This window comes from Diadema antillarum, unplaced genomic scaffold (genome assembly GCF_040938485.1).
Source record: "Diadema antillarum isolate AM-2024a unplaced genomic scaffold, OU_Dant_1.0 scf00000070, whole genome shotgun sequence".
Taxonomy (NCBI): domain Eukaryota; kingdom Metazoa; phylum Echinodermata; class Echinoidea; order Diadematoida; family Diadematidae; genus Diadema; species Diadema antillarum.
In genome coordinates this window covers 1,172,713-1,187,163 of record NW_027270959.1, presented here as the reverse complement: position 1 = coordinate 1,187,163, position 14,451 = coordinate 1,172,713, and the positions used below count along the sequence as shown (strand labels likewise).

The 14,451-nt window shown below is 39.3% G+C and overlaps 1 long non-coding RNA gene across 1 annotated transcript; it reads right to left on the bottom strand.

Annotated features, from left to right (window-relative positions):
• Positions 1-449: 449 nt before the first annotated feature.
• Positions 450-11,172, bottom strand: LOC139716778 (uncharacterized). The gene is made up of 3 exons (XR_011709918.1): positions 11,137-11,172; positions 5,230-5,324; positions 450-496 (listed from the first exon to the last, which is right to left on the bottom strand). It is a non-coding gene; the product is annotated as an uncharacterized lncRNA (long non-coding RNA).
• Between the last annotated feature and the right edge of the window lie 3,279 nt (positions 11,173-14,451).

Genomic DNA, 14,451 nt, shown 5'->3' with positions numbered 1-14,451 from the left:
TTAATCGAACGTGCAAAGAACAATGTGCACATCGTTAGATCTAAACATGTACCAGTATTGTATATGAATTAAAGGTGTATGCTATTAATGTACATGATTATGCAAAAACAAACCAGAGTTGCATATCCATGTTCTATCTTTCAGCTCTAATGTGAGGAAAATTCAAACACATCCCCATGTCTGTAGTGTAATATACATTACACCTGTGACATATACTGCATGTATGTGCATAATCAGTTCAGTTTATTATTCTTTGCATCTTTTATTGTGATTCCTTTTACCTAATTTAATAGGACAGAGGGATATATTCATTTATGAAATTAGGATGAACATTTTGTTATCATACACTGTAGTCATTATTATCATCATCATTCAATATCATTTCAATTATGATTATCATTATAATCATCATCGACGTCATCATCATTGTAAAATTTATGATAGCATAAATACCTTTGTTGAAATTATCTGGTCCAAGCTGGTCATCAGCAGGCCTCTGAAAGGAAAAAACAAAACAAATTGATGAAGAGATTTTACTGTACTACCTTCATATATCCTAAATCTTAATCATCTTTACCAATCATCAAACCCTGGGGGAGTTTTGCAGCAGAAATCATTTTGCCATAACTAAATTGATACCCCTGAATTTCACTTCATATCTTACAATAGAAAGTGGAGATTAGAAGAAAAAAGATGGATATTAAGGTGTTTACATTCATTATATCTGCACATCAGAATTAAATATAAAATAATATAAATGACAAGTTTGTCACAAATGTGTTGAATGTTCACCTTCCTTGACCTAGGTTTAATTGGATGAATAGGAGAGCATGTATTTGGGGATTTAAGGACTTTTACCATGACTTTGACCCATTCTAAGTTTAATGCATTGAGTAATTTTCAAGGTACGGAGAAAAAGTGCAATTTCTGTATTGAAAAGTACATTATTACTATTTTCATCTGGCCTTTGACCATAAAATTCAAAGGATAATCACTGTCGGACAGAACATGCATAAAATATGTAGTAAGTTTCAAGATAACTTGAGCCACTTCCGAGATATGGAGGAAAAAGTTAGTTCAGCACTTTCCCTTGATCTTTGACCTTTTGACCTTTGAGGCAAACAAAAAAAAGGGAAAAAAAGGTTTCAGAGAATCTCTATTAGGTTATACATGTATGCATACAACAAGTGTAAAAAAAAATGAATCCTGCTGGTATTGCATAAACTTATGAGGGAAATAGTAAAATTTTGAAGTGTTGCCCTTGACCTTTGACTCTTGACCTTTGACCCATGAACCCTAAATTCTCTAGATAATCACTGCCAGTCAGTACATGTATATACATTATGTTCCATGAAGATACCTTGAACAATTTCCAAGGTACAGAGAAAAAAATTGAAGTTTTGATATTTTTACTTGACCTTTTGACCTTTGACCTTTGACCCCATGACCCCAAACTTTCACCACAGAATCTTTATTGGGTAATACATGTATACACTAAGTTTCAAGAAAATATCTTCAGTCATTGCATAGATATGTCGGAAATAGTGAAATTTTATGTATTTGATCTTGACCTTTGACCTTGAGCATGTGCACCCAAAAGTTGATAGGCACAACTTCACCCCCTAATACACATACATGCCAAGTTTCATTAGGAATAGGATACCTCAAAAGGTTTTTTAGTTACGCTGTCCACAAAATTTATTACCAAGGATGGACGGATGGACGGACGGAAGGACGGACGGACGGACAACCCAAAAACATACTGTATACGCTATAATTTTCGCGTACATAAATTTTCGCGAATTGCCGCCGTCACACATTTTCGCGAGTGGTTAAATTCGCGATTGGGGGACCAGAGAAAATATGAAGTGGCAAAGAAAGTGTGAATTTTCAACTTACTAGCAAATAAGAATGATACTAGTTATACACTGCATGAAAAAAACTTACCAAACTCTGCGAACTAGTAAGTTGGAATTCAACATTTTTGAAGTGGTTAAGTTCATCGCGCTAGATTTCTGACGAGTGGTCCCCTTGCGATAATGGATTGGCTCTCTACAGTATTCGTAAGTGGACGTGGACGTGCGTAAACAAGCTTAGCCAGTACGGTCTGTTCGGTAAGCCGTGACATGGTAAACTAGTACTGAAATGTTCGTATCATCAAGGCAAGGGATTCATTTTGGAAGGTAATATTTTCGCGTGTTGTTAATTTCGCTAATAGCTCCCGACTCGCGAAATTCGCGAAAATAAACCCCCCGCGAAATATATAGCGTATACAGTAATGCCTCCGGCACCACTTCGTGGCGGAGGCATAAAAAAAGAAATAGAAACAACATTACAGTCAAGATTGATGAGCAGCTGATTGCTGGGAGAAAAATATTCCCAACGATAGTACATTAACCTGTTGAGGACGAGTCCTGAATTTACTCGGGCAGGGATGTATGGGAAATGAGTGTTGAAGCAAAATTAGCCCGTCCTCAACGGGTTAGATGAATTCGATTCTATTTCATTCCTGTATTGTTGTAAGGATGACAGTTCAAAGAGCGTATTGATACTTTGCTTCCTATTTTGTAGGAAAACATGCACATTCGTTGCAAAACTTCTGGGGATGTACAGCTGTACACGATTCTGCTTTAGCTAAATGAGATTAGATCTTTGGCTATTTTCCCAAATGCTCTGTATGTTGTAAACATATTGTACCCTCCTTTGATATTGCAAACTAGATGAGATGAGTGACTGTATACAATTTTAAGTTTTTGCTTAAAAATACAGGGCGCTACATTAAGCACTTGCCTGATTGCCCGGGGCAAGTGAAAATCAAATTTGGGCATGTGTTTTTGAACAATGATAACAAATGCTTGCCTGAATGGGGTAAGCAACAAGTTTTGAAGCCACCTTTTTTTACTTCAGTTCAGCAACTTTCCAACACTTACATACAACTGTATGTACATGAAGAAGCCTCAATGCACTGCAATGGGAACATTCGATCAGACCTGGTTTGTTACTCCAGTGTGTTAAGCATGCAAATCAATGTTTGCTGTTTTTTCAAATGATTGTGTTTCATTAAGCCCTTGACTAACACATGTAAAATTCTATATCCTTTCCTTATATTTTGGACTTTCTTTTCAGGCAAGTAAAATTAATGTTCAGGCAAGTGTTTCGCAGCAAATTTGAAAATCTGCTTGCACCCTGCTTAATGTCCAATGTTCTGTCTCATGTTTTGAGCACAAACTTTCTACGTATTTCTCAAGTTTTGCACATGTTAAATCACATTTTGCTTTGAGGATGTTGCATAGCATTTTGCCAGCTTTTCGAGATGTTGCACAAGAATTTGAGCATGTTGCAGTGACATGGTCAAACCCCCTTGTGGTCCATCCTGATTCTATGATTTGATCACATAATCATGTCATCTGCTAGTTCAACGAGTCCCCTGCGAGTTTTACCAGACAGCAAACAGTGACAGCGTAAACGTACATTATTGGTAACCCGGAAGCACCGTACATTATCTCTGGTCACGGGTCAGTGAATTTTAATAGCTCGAGCTAAACTTGGACCTGAAGCAGACCTGATCTACCTCCCGAGAGCAGACTAACTTTAGCTTGGGCGAAACATATTTCGACCTTGTATACTGGGGATTAGCTCGCTTTAGGTGTGGACCGGAAGCGAGCTAACCCCCAGTATTAAAGGGGTATCTAACACTCATTATCTTTGGGCTTCTGTGAAGTTGACTTTGTGGGTTTGAAGGGTGAAAAGTGTGGAAAAAAGTGGCTTCAGAACTTTTTGCTTGTGCAGGCAACTATCTTTTTTTATCATTGTTCCACAACACTTGCCCGTCTTCGATTTTCACTTGCCCTGGGTAACAGGACACGTGCTTATACATGTAGCACCTCGCCAATGTCTGTACTATGTAGGTGTCACTGTGCTACATCACCAAAAAGCAAAAACTTTGAGACAGCCGAAATATCAGGACTCATAAAATATCAAGCACTCTGAGAGTACAGATCTCTGCCAAGCAGGGGTTTTTTTTTTTTGGGGGGGGGGGTTTTCACCACTGATCTTGTTCTTCCATAGAGATGATTTCCACTCATAAGATGTCATGCATGTTGAAAATAGTCCACTTTCCCAATAGAAGCCTTCTATTACGACATCAACTTTCAGCTGCGTGGCGCCTCACTCTAGCCCTTGCAGAAACTAGAGAATGCACTTTCGTGCATGCATGCAAACCTCAAATATGCACAGCTTGAATCCCAAATTCATTGACCCTACCTGCCAAAATATCAAAAATTCTTCTTAAAATCCATAAAAATTCCTGGATCACTACCAAAATTATTAATCTCTTTAAGTGTTACTTGTATCATTCTCAACCTTTCCTGTAAATTTTATCCAAAACTGTTTACTACTTTTTGAGTCATTTTGCACACGGACAAACAAACAAACAAACGTCGAATAAAACATAACCTCCTCCCTTGGCGGAGGTAGTAATGAGAGGCAAAAAGGGTTATAAAAAGGTATTCAAAACCACAATGTTTACATAGCTGCAACAAATTAGTCATTATATGGAGGATTGCAATACATATTGGAGTTTACTGTTACTGAATAAATAAATCAGCCTTTATAATAATCAAGCAATCACTCAACATGGAGATCTGAAGACCACCACTTGAGTACTGTTCAACAGTTTGAGACCCCCACACTCAGACTTTGATAGACAGGTTGGAAGCTGTGCAAAACAGAGCAGCGCAATTTGTTAGAGGCGACTACTCTAGGCACAGCAGCGTAACAAATATGAAGTGTGAGCTGGGCTGGGAGCTGCTGAAACACCGACGCAGAGGAGGTCACATCACCACATTCCGTGAAGCACTTGCGGGTCGCCTATCCATACCAGCTCGAAAAGCCCTACGTCCCGTCCGAAGGGTTCTCCCGAAGTCATTATCGACGAGTTATCCCAATCGCCACAAACAAAAAAAGTTATAAGTACTCATTCATCCCCAGAACTGTCACAGATTGGAACGCACTCCCACCGACAGTCACCGGCATCATAAACAAAGACTCCTTCAATGCAGCAATCCTTCCTTACATCCAAGAGCAAAGCAACAAGTCTCTAAACTTCTCTCTCCGCGTAATAAACACCAGTGCACCCCCTGTCCGGTTGGCCCAAACTTAGGGGTGTTGGACAGTAACGTAGAAGAAGAAGAAGGGAATATAAGGGGGAAAGTGAACACCTTTACTCACCTTGACTCCTTGCTTTCCTGTGGCTTCTTCGTCCATGGTTGGGGCGTCAGTCACAGCATTTCCATTTGACACGTCAGTACTAGAAGTGCAGGGCTCTGAGTGGGTAAAATCAGAAAGCATGCATGGAGGATGAAACTACTAAATTATACAATGCAGTTCACTCTTTCAAAAACCTCCTTGGCTTCAGTGAAATCACTACACTAGTTAGCCTAGATCAATGACTCTTGAGTCAGAGGACTCAGAATTATCTACTTTTCTTCCTTAATTGCTCATTCTGGTTTTAAACTTCATGGAACCATCAGATATGGTCCATCTTAACTGAATTACATTTCTGATAGCCACAAGAAATTTTCATTGACACATTATGGAAGGGAATGATTATTAAAGGTAGGTGTGTGCATGGTGTGCATTATGATGAAGTTCAATAGTACTGACTAGAAGGAACAGTATGCCTACTTATAATTTCTACTACTTTAGTACGACTGGTATGGTTGAGAGTCTAGTACATCAGCACCCTAACGTTTTTCTATCAATAGAAACCTAGAATAAAACACAATTTGCCTGAAATTTTACTCACAGGTGGAGAAAATACTCCAAATTCGCAAGCACTTACTGGAAATGCAATTTGAGATGGATACGCGCTTTCAGTTAACTGCTTCAACGTGGGGGTTTTTATTTTCGCCGCACTCAGTGGCACTTTGCTTTGAAACTGACACCCCTACCCTCCATTGGCAATACATGTACATGTGTATGTGTGAAGGGCACGTCAGACTTTTCCAACGTGTGTATTAATAACACATGGTATCATTGTTTTGCTGTTGCTATTGTTAATTATTTTTTCCAGCGTTTCAGTACACAACATCATTTTAAAAATACACATTTTAAACAAATACAATCATCGACAGCCGAATCATGGACCGTATCACAGACTGTATCACAAAGTCATATTTTAGATGGTTGCTATCTGCAAGCATAATTATGCTCTTTTCAGACCAATTTCACTTGCACTATCCGTGATTGGCTGCCAGTATTGTTGTTGTTGTTAAGTTTTTAGGTGTACTATTTGTGTATTCTTTGACCACTTTGACTAGTTCAGCTAGTTCAGGAATACAATTAGGAATAACGTTACTGCCTATGTAGCCTAGTCCTTGACTATTTTACCATTGAACGAAATTCTAATTCAGCATGTGTTCAGCGCATTATGGCTCAAAACCCTCGCAGTACTTTACCCGAGGTTGACTTGCCAAACACTCACCATGCTCACCCATCCAAACCAAACAAGATACCCGCATGTACCCGTAGTACCCACTAAAGGGCGCTAGTGTACTTTTGCACCTGTTTGTCAAATGACCTCCAAACATGCACAAACTTACTCTGAAAATCCATAACATCCTCGAATATTTGCATCTGAGTCCAGTAGAAAAGGAATTTTCCACCGTTTTGACACACCGTTTTGACACGCAGATAGTTTGCTCTGTGATAACTGCGTTGAACAGGAGTAGACAGCGCAACGTGCACGGTGTACAAAACATCTTCACAGCAGCAAGCACCGCGATTGATCTGAATGTAGCTATCTCACAGCGATCAGAGCAAGTTCTTCTATGGTATCCCTAAAAAGACTTTTTCCGCCTTTCTCTCGGCTTGGACCAAGTCGCAGCAGCGATTGATGAGGATTTGGGTTGTTCGTGTTGTATAGGGTGTGTGTGTGTGTGTGTGTGAGTGTGCGCACGTGCGCGTGTGTGTGAGTGTGTGTGTGTGTTTGTTCTTTTTCATTCGTAATATTGACAATGTTGAATTTATGTTGTAATGATATTTGTGTTATTTTGTCAAGAATAAATTTGTATATTGTTTATAATGAAAAAGAAAGACAACTAAAAGATTGACAAAAACAAAAAAGTGTGTGTGTGTGTGTGTGTGTGTGCATGAAAGAAGATTGTGGAAAAATGTGGTTTTAAGACAAGGGTAAAAAAATAAAAAAACACTTTTCAAAAAAAGACTAGGAAAAGGCGGAAAAGGAAATGAGAGAAAAGACATTGAAAAAAACCCTGGAAAAATGAAACAAAAGGTTTACAAAATAGATAAATTCACTAAAAGATAATAATGGAAGGACATAAAGAAGAAAAAATTGAATTATAAAGGAAAGCAAAGGGAGGGATGGATATGTTTGAAAAGAAAAGAGGAAACCAAAGAGAAAAATAAACTTGGTGTAGATTGAAAACAGAAAAGCACTAGATAGAATAACAGAAATTAGTATTAGAGATGAATCAAAACTGGATGAAAGCAAAGACTAGGAAGGAAAGAAAGAATTATACAGGTTGAAAGGGAAATGAAGAAAAGGATTCATTAGAACGACACATAAGAAAAAGATAGTGGAGAGGATAGAAAGGAAAGACCCTTGTGCAACTGTAGTTGCAGGGAAAAACGACCCATGCGAATGAAGGAAGCAAAGGATTAGAGAGAAAGTACACTTAAAAATATGAAATTGAGAAAGTTCGACAAGAGGAAAACCGCAGAAGAATGATTGATAGGAAGGGAAGGAAAATTAAGGTAGAACGCCTATAGATTCTACCTGAAATTGAAAGAAGAAAAGATAGAAAAGAAAGAGAAAAATATAAGTGGCAGCACACACTCGCGCACGCGCTCAACCCCTTTGAAGCTACAACCACTAACGCAAGACTTTTCTGAGGAAAAGAGAAAAACAAATGTTAGCTTTTCAACGACGCCATTATATATTATAGACAAAAGGCATTGTGTTGATACATTCAGACCAAGGCCCTTTGCATGCGCTGTGCTGAACGTATTCGTACAGTCCTGCCTTGCATGCGTGTACAGAGCGGCATTTCAAGCGATCAAGATTTTCCAACCATTTTCTGAGACTTGTAAATACTAAAAGTGTTAAAACTTAATGTCTAGATGTTTATTCGACTTTGGAGGCTCAGAAGCAAGTATTTTAGGTTACTGAATAACAAGGGTGAGTTTGTGCATGTTTGGAGGTCATTTGACAAACAGGTGCGAAAGTACACTAGCGCCCATTATAAAATGGGTTCAAGAATGTAGCCAATAGGAAGCGCTGAAATGAGTCACGTGTGCTTTGGTTACTCAGTCCCATTGCACTGCGTGTTAAATCCTATTGCTGATCGTCTGTGCGCGCGGCGGCTCCTTTGAATTGCATGCATACGCGCTGTCAATCCTGTAAACAACTTCTAGTTCGGACTGCCGGCCGGCCGGCCTTTCTTCCCTTGTGCATAACATGTGTGGCGTACGTATCATACGTACAGTGTACAGTAGACCAAGCGTTGTGGGACCGGATGCGTACATGGAGTCACTTTGAAAGGCAAATCCAACGATTTAGCAGGTTAATTCTCACGCCGTTTTCAGAGTATGTTGTCTAGTAGGCCTATATGAGGAGTCTATATCAAGTCTTTAAGGTAAAGGGTGCATATTCTATGTAAAATAAGTAAGTTTTCATGCAGGAACTTAAGTGTCCGGAAACCCAACCCCCATCATACTTATATGTGCGGGATTTCCGAGTGCGACGTGCGTAAATGTTTGGGACGAACATCTTCGGACGTCTTGACCCACAAAGGTACGTGAAAAACGCTGAAAAATGCTGTTAGTTTTCGAATTTTCGACCCATTTTATAAAACAAATGATGCACAGGATTATTTTGTGGCGTTAGTGGAGGCGTATAGCTCACTCTCGGGTATTTACAATGTAGTGCAACATGCACTCGGCTTCGCCTCGTGCATGTTTCACAATTGTAAATACCCTCGAGTGCACTATGCGCCTCCACTAACGCACTCTATCCTGTGCATCATTTGTATACTAATGGCTAAGTAGTAAAAGATCTAACGTTAAAGTGAAAACTAAGTTTTGGTAAGTGCTTGAGAACCCGTCTAGCACCATTTCATTTTTTCTTGCAATATATCGAAAGAGTCCACTAAGAAACTTACCTGGCTGACGCGGTTTGCCGGAATGATGAGTCGGTTTGGAGTATTTTGAGAAAAAATAATAATAGTAGGAAAACTGACTTTTATTCCAGAAGGCTCCAGACTAACTCGGTCTCGGGAAAAATTCGACCCTACTTCAGACAATTCACACGCAGTTCGTGATCGCCACCTTTTACTGGCCACTGCATAATACTAAATGAGGCCTAACTGGGACAGGAAAGTGCGTGCTAACGTAATCCTGTACAAACAAAACAAAAATGACAGCGCGCGGTCCTCAGTTGCTGAGACGCGCGGTCTTTGGAGTTTTTGTTGTTGTTTCGGCCCACACTAATTTTGCATGCGCGCAAAAGAGGTTTTTGATGCGCGCGTTGTAACAACTCGGACCATTAATACTGCGAGTAGACAGAAAGATCCGTCTGTCCGGAGGACTCTTTTATATTTTGCCATTAACGCTGTCCTCCGTAGACAGACGGAAGGTTGCAGTACCCATTGCTGTGTGGATGTTCTTAACCACTGTCTCTATGGAAAATTGGGTGAGGTACCTCACCCTTCTCGATTGCGTCTAATTCACGGCCCTAGGTCGGCAAATTTAAGCTTGTATAGTGGAATCAACTATTCAAGAGTATATTTCACTCACCAGATGAATGAATAATCCAACTTTTTGGTCGAATTTTCAATGTAAAACACACATCAACCAGCCCGTCGCGTCGTCACGTTCAAACTGCAGCAACATACAGTACGAATCTATTAGCTAATCACATGCGAGGTAGTTTCTACGTGTTTTTTTTACTGAAACACGTACCTCACATGTGATTGGCTTACAGATTCAAAATGGCGACTTACGGCTAGCGGACGGCGATGTTGCGATATGGATAAAATTTCTGCGTTATAACCGAGTTACTGTGAGTATTTCGATTGCAAAATGTGAGAAATTAACCCCAAATATTGCTGCATAATGTGTCATGTCATGTCAAACTTATTTGAATGTAAAAAAGCTGCCTGAAATTTGGTTTATAGTAACGTTTGATCTGTTCGCTACTGCCACACAGGAGGTGGCATCATTGACTTCGGTCTGTATACGGAGGGGATCCGTGAAGCCAGACGCAGTCTCCGCGGAACATTCCCCGACGGACAGATACAGACCGATCTTTCGGTCAATACTGCGAGTAGCCAGAACACGAAGCGCTAGTGTTACGTGTATACAGGCCGCTCCCACAGGACAACACTGTACAACTACAATCAGAGGGCCTAGGGACAACCATTACAACTCATCCCGCCGTCACAAAGCGAAGCCGAGTTATCCCCGAGTCCGAGTTTAGCCTGACCCCGTTCGGGTAAGTTCTGAGACTGAACCTTTTTGGTTAATATTTCGCATTTTCGTCGTTACCCATCGAATATCTTGTCATAACATCGTTATCCTGCACATTTCCTAAGCATTCACATTTGTATTTGGGAGCGAAATTTGACAACTTTTGCAGGCGTACCAGAACTTTGTTTGGGCTTTAATTCTGCGCCTTAATATAACCGTTACTTATCCCTTGTACAGGTTAATAGTAAATAGGCCAGTTAACACATGTAGAAATCTAAACACTATTGGCTTTGCGCTAAAGCCCCGATTATGATAGACAATTCACACGATAGCCGTTCGTGCTTTAGGAGCAGTGCTCCTAAATTTCGCACGTACCGCACCGGACGAGCGCTGGATGGCTGATGGCAATACGATGGACTGGATGTGGCCGCCGTGGTCTAGCCAGGATCTACAGAAATTGGCGGTATTTCAAGTTTACGGGCAGATAAACAGAGCGTAACTGAAAGAATACACTCACAGAAATATGCTGGTTTACCACACGCGTTATATGATTGAGTAAATTCTGCAGTTTAAGTCACAAAGCCAAGTCAAGAGTGTAAAAACTACAACTACTGGCCCTTAAAACATGGAAATTTTTGTAAGTCTTACCAGCAGAAGCGACGGGTTGAACCTGCGCCATTTTCCTTCAGTGTTGAGATGAGTGCGCGCGCACACCAACCACACACAGTGTAAATATTCATTAAGAATAATAAATATTCATAAGTTTGTACATGTAGTTTTATGGGAGTGCGAGTATGTATATCGCAAATGCTGCGTCTTAACTCAATAATGTGAGGTTCTTGGAAATAGTTGGGGATACAAGTATTACATTATTCGAACTGCTGTCAGTTTTCTATAGATGGACAAAGAAAAAAAAAGGATGAAAAAAAAAACTTACTGGTGTATTTGTGCCTTCGATAATCGAGGTTTGAAGCCGCCGTCTTTCTGAACAATCTGAAGTTTCATTTTCAATGTCGACTTTGCATGCGGGTATGTTTGTTTATCTCTATGCCTACGCCCATTACACATATAGCAATACCTCTGAGATATCACTTTAAAGACCGTAAAATTAGCAGATTTCTCAAGGATCTTTCAGTGAACTTGCACTGATCTTCTATGAGGTCCTTTGCGATTCCATAGTGATCTTTTAGTGAATCTCATGGTCTCCGTGGTCTCCATTTTCTTAAACGTTTCAAAATAGTCTTTCGGCAGGTGTTTTTTTTTTTCAAGAAACTATTGGTCTTTCAAGAAAGTGATCTGTCAAGGTAGCAGTCTTTCAACAACCTCTCAATGATTACGTGCTCAAGGGTCTTACTAGTCTTTCAATTATCTTTCGACAGTCTCTCAAGGATTGCCACATTCTTTTGGGGGAAAAAATCACTGAAAGATAGCGAGGGATCATTATGAAAGACTGGTCTCTCAGAGATCTTGATTATCTCTTAAAGATTTAACATGTCTATTAAAGGGGGTATGTTCAAATGATCTTGGACCTCTCAATATTATAGTCTTAGGCCTGTTGATCTCTTATGTGAACGTGGGGCAATCTTTTTGGTTCCACTGGGAAATTCATTGGAAAATTACTTTTTGTGTGCTGTTCAATGATCTTCCAAGGTATAAGTCATTCCATTAGTGGAGAATATTCTTATCTGGTCTTGGAGATTGTGAGGGACCTTACCGTTTTAGGTCTCTCAGTGGTCTCTGGGAGCATCTCCGAATGATTAAATATAAAGCAAAAAGTCGACAACCGATTTTATCACTTTTTATATCACTGCATGCCGTTATTGAATTTGAGGCTTTGGCAGAGCAGATAAACGGAACATTGCGAGCGAAAGCTCATTTTCCCGGCAAATTTGAATAGCTCATTCTCTATTAGGAGTAAATACCTTGAACTGAGTAAATACCGAGAACTGAATCGCATCGCCATTCGTTCTTTCCAAGAATTGTAAAGAACTGGAATTCCCTGTCGTCAGAAATTGTGTCAGCGCCATTCTGGAGGATCATTCCGAAACCGACTAACGGTTGATCACAGTGGCTAGTTATTTTCTTCAAATTTTCTATGAGGATGCTTGTAAATATCTGTAAATAAACTGTATTATAATGTAAATAGCACAGTCTGCAAGAATCTTCAAAGAGGTAGACTTAATCAGAAAAAGAAGAAGAAAAAAAAAGAAGAAAACTATAGATCAATATAAAAATCTTGATTTGCTAAAAAGTGCGTGTTTACCTCTAGTTTCTAAATTTGTAATGAGATATCGTTTAATAGGAACAAATAAGAAAAACATGGATTCCCTGTGTCCTATTTTTCAAGTTATAATACGTCCGAAATACACATTTATGAGAGTGACCGATAAGGGCAAGTACTAGTTTGCAGGCACAAACCTTTGTTGGTCGTAAAGAGTCTGCATGCGCCAAGACTATACACGCACCACTGCATTGCAGAGAGAAGCTACAACACAGGGCCTATGAATGTGCTGGAGTGCTAGTGGTGCATGTAGTAGTCTTAGCGCAGACTCCTTTACGACCAACAAGGTTTAGTGTTTGTGCCTGCAAACTAGGCAAGTACAGCTCTGGTAAGGGAACAGATACCACGCCCTCTAAAGGCTACTTGGGAATAGTCGAGTGGCTTAGGGACGACTGTCGAAATCGTTCTGTACATTTCCATTTTAGGGGGAAAACACCCTTAGGCTTATGATACCTCGTTTTCAGACGTAAAATACTCTCCCATGAAGTTAGGTTCATTATAGTTTGATATGACACCTTTTCGACAGATTGAAATTAGGTACATGAATGTAGAATATGAGATGAGGTAGCCATGTGTGAAGTGTGCATGCATATGTGTATGCGTGTGTGTGTGTGTGTGTGTGTGTGTGTATGTGTGTGTGTTGAGTTGTGTTTGGGGCCAAGAGGTGGTATACGTGTACTTGTCTGCTTTTATTATGTTGTATAATTTGTACATAATTATGTTATACTCCATGTAAATATGTTACACCTTGCCATATACTGTAGTGTATTGGGCCCCGACCACAAGCTGTGCTTCACTGAGGTCCCAAACCTATCATTCTGAATTTTTGCAGTTATGTCTTGTACTTTTGTTATGTTTGATTTTGGTTTGAATAAACTGAAACTGATCTGAACTGAAACTGACTTCTTTATGCTTGTCTGTGTTAATTTAGTGAACGTAGTCTAGAGTGTTTATACCTATTACAGTTTGAAGACAATCCCCGGATCGCTGTAAAAGCAACGGAGTTGGAAAGTCAAAGTTGACATAGTTTTTCGTAGGTTTAGAAAGATCCACGCGGAATTTCTTTTGAGACAAATAAGAAAGGTTTAATTGCTTTTCAGGGTCAAATAATGTTTACCCGTTGTCATATTTCTTCATACATATACAATAAAATTCAGTTGTGTTGGTTTTCTTTTTTTATATTTTTGTTTTTATGTCTGCATACGTAAAAGTGAAAAAGTTTGCATTTGTACAGTTGAAGAAATTGTTCGCAAAAACTGATAAGTCCATATTTACCAAATTGAAATATTTGCGATTGAAGGTCAAGAAAAATAAAGAGAATAATAAAAAAAATTTTGCTTCTTTTGACTATAACTTCAAAAATGTACCTTTATTATGTAGTGACCAATATATCATTTAAAAGGTATCATTTTGTACTTTATGATAGAGATCGTACTTCAAAATCTTCAAAAATGGACTTGTCGGTTTTTGCGAACAAACTCTTCAGTTGCTATCAATGCGAATGATTCGACGTTCGGATGCTCATAAAGGTTATGCAAGAGTTATAGTTGTTGAAGTATGCATGGAAAAAATGAGTTCCTGCTTTGATGCATTTATATTGGATGAACTACATGAGGTGGTTACTGTGTACATCTTGTTTAATCACTAATAGTTGAGACCTATAAACATGTTTTTTTTTTCTG